Genomic DNA, 2310 nt, shown 5'->3' with positions numbered 1-2310 from the left:
AAAAAAAAAAAAAAAAAAAGCCAGGCATGGTGGCCAAGAAGAGCTGCCCCCTTTACAAAGGTCAAAAAAAAAAGGTATTCACTTTGAGGCCAAAGAGTATACAAACCCTCAAAACAAAAAGAATCACTTCGGGCTGGGAAGGTGGCTCAGTGGTAGAGCGCTTGCCTTGCATGCTTGAGGCCCTAGGTTCGATTCCTCAGCACCACATAAGAAAAAAGAAAAAAGCCAGAAGTAGCGCTGTGGCTCAAGTGGTAGAGCGCTAGCCTTGAGCTGAAGAGCTGAGGGACAGCGGCCAGGCCGAGTTCAGGCCCCATGACCGGACCAAAAAAACAAAAAGCTATACATACATACACACACACACATATATATATACATACATATACACACACACACACATATACATACAGCCAGTCCTGGGGTTTGAACTCAGGGCGTAGGCACTGTACCTGAGCTTCTTTTGATCAAGGCTAGCCTCACCAGGTAAATGCTGGTATTTGAGTGTTTTTAGTGGACATTGACATGCATGTGGCCATTTGTGTAAATAGGCTATTCCCCACTTTGAATCTTCAGATACAACTTGCCTTCCCTTCTAGAAGCAGAAAATAATCCTGGCTGAGCCGGGTGTGGGTGGCTCATGACTGTCATCCTGGCTACTTAGGAGGCTGGGATCATGGTTCAAAGCCAGCCGGGGCAGGAAAGTTGTGAGACTCTTATCTGCAATGAACCACCAGAAAACCGGAAGTGGTGCTGTGGCTCATGTGGTAGAGCATTCACCTTGAGCTGAAGAGCTCAGGGACAACATTCAAGCCCAGAGTTCAAGTCCCATGACTGCCTAAAAACAAGAAAGAAAATCCTGGCTGATCTTGTCTCTAGATAGGCATGGAACAGAGTCAGAACTCAATGCAGACATGGGTGACCCAGGAAGGATTGGGGCAAAAGCCCCCTTTGTCTGCTGAGAAGGCTGGAGAAGCCATTCCCTTACCTAGACCTTCTGGATCATGATCCAAAGTGGAGGGGCTGAGAGCTCAGCCTCTAGCCTGCCAGCCATTCCTCCCAATGTCTAAGATTCCTTATCTTTTTTTTTTTTTGGGGGGGAGGCCCGGTCGCTGTCCCTCAGCTCTTCAGTTCAAGGCTAGCACTCTACCACTTGATCCACAGTGCCACTTCTGGCTTTTTTCTGCTTATGTGGTGCTGAGGAATCGAACCCAGAGCCTCATGCATGCAAGGCAAGCGCTCTACCACTGAGCCACCTTCCCAGCCCCATTCCTTATCTTCTTAATTGGCTGAAAACAATATTTTATTATCTTCAGAAGATACAAGTGTAATTATAAAAGGGAAAAAACCTACCTAAGTATTGGTCAGATAGTAATCACCCAAGATCTCAGCCAGAAAGTTATCTGACCAATTTATAATGCCAATATTGTTTTTAAAACTATACTATACTATGTGCTCACATCTATAATCCTAGCTATCCAGAGGGCTAAAAAATGTAAGATTGAAGGGTTTTTTTTTTGTTTTGTTTTTTTTTGGGTCCGGTCGTGGGGCCTGAACTCTGAGCCTGGGCGCTGTCCCTCAGCTCTTCAGCTCAAGGCTAGCGCTCTACCACTTGAGCCACAGTGCCACTTCCGGTTTTTTCTTTTTGCTTATGTGGTGCTGGGGAATCGAACCCAGGGCCTCATGCATGCAAGGCAAGCACTCTACCACTGAGCCACCTTCCCAGCCCAAGATTGAAGTTTGAAGCCAGCCTCAGCTGAAAAACTTGCAAGATTCACAATTGTCAGCAAAAAGCAGGGCTGAGGGCTAGGAAGGTGGCTTAATGGTGGAGTGCTTGCCTTGTATGCATGATATGCCCTGGGTTCGATTCCTCAGCACCACATAAGCACAAAAAGCCAGAAGTGTGGCTCAAGTGCTAGAGTGCTAGCTGAAGAGCTAAAGGACAGTGCCCAGGCCCAGAGTTCAGGCCCCATGACTGACCTTTAAAAAAAAAAAAAAAGCATGGCTGGAAGACATGGTACAACTGGTAGAGCACCAGGTATGAGCAAGCAAGCCAAATGAGTCCAAGTTCAAACCCCAGGACCAGTGAATATGTGCACACATGTTCTTACCTCCCCAACAAACAGAAGTAATCAACAGAAAGCTAGTAGACTTGGGATTTGATTAGAAGTCAAGCTGCCTTCGTGACTCTGGGTATGTCCTGTGTCCCCCTCGCTGGCCTGCTCCCCACTGTATCAAGCGTCAACCAAGACACAGGGCTTTTCCCACCGTGTGCTGACTGCCACACAAAGCATCCAATCAAGGACAGCTAAGATG

This window comes from Dipodomys ordii, unplaced genomic scaffold (genome assembly GCF_000151885.1).
Source record: "Dipodomys ordii isolate 6190 unplaced genomic scaffold, Dord_2.0 Scaffold92, whole genome shotgun sequence".
Taxonomy (NCBI): Eukaryota; Metazoa; Chordata; class Mammalia; order Rodentia; family Heteromyidae; genus Dipodomys; species Dipodomys ordii.
Note: the sequence above shows the minus strand (reverse complement) of the source record.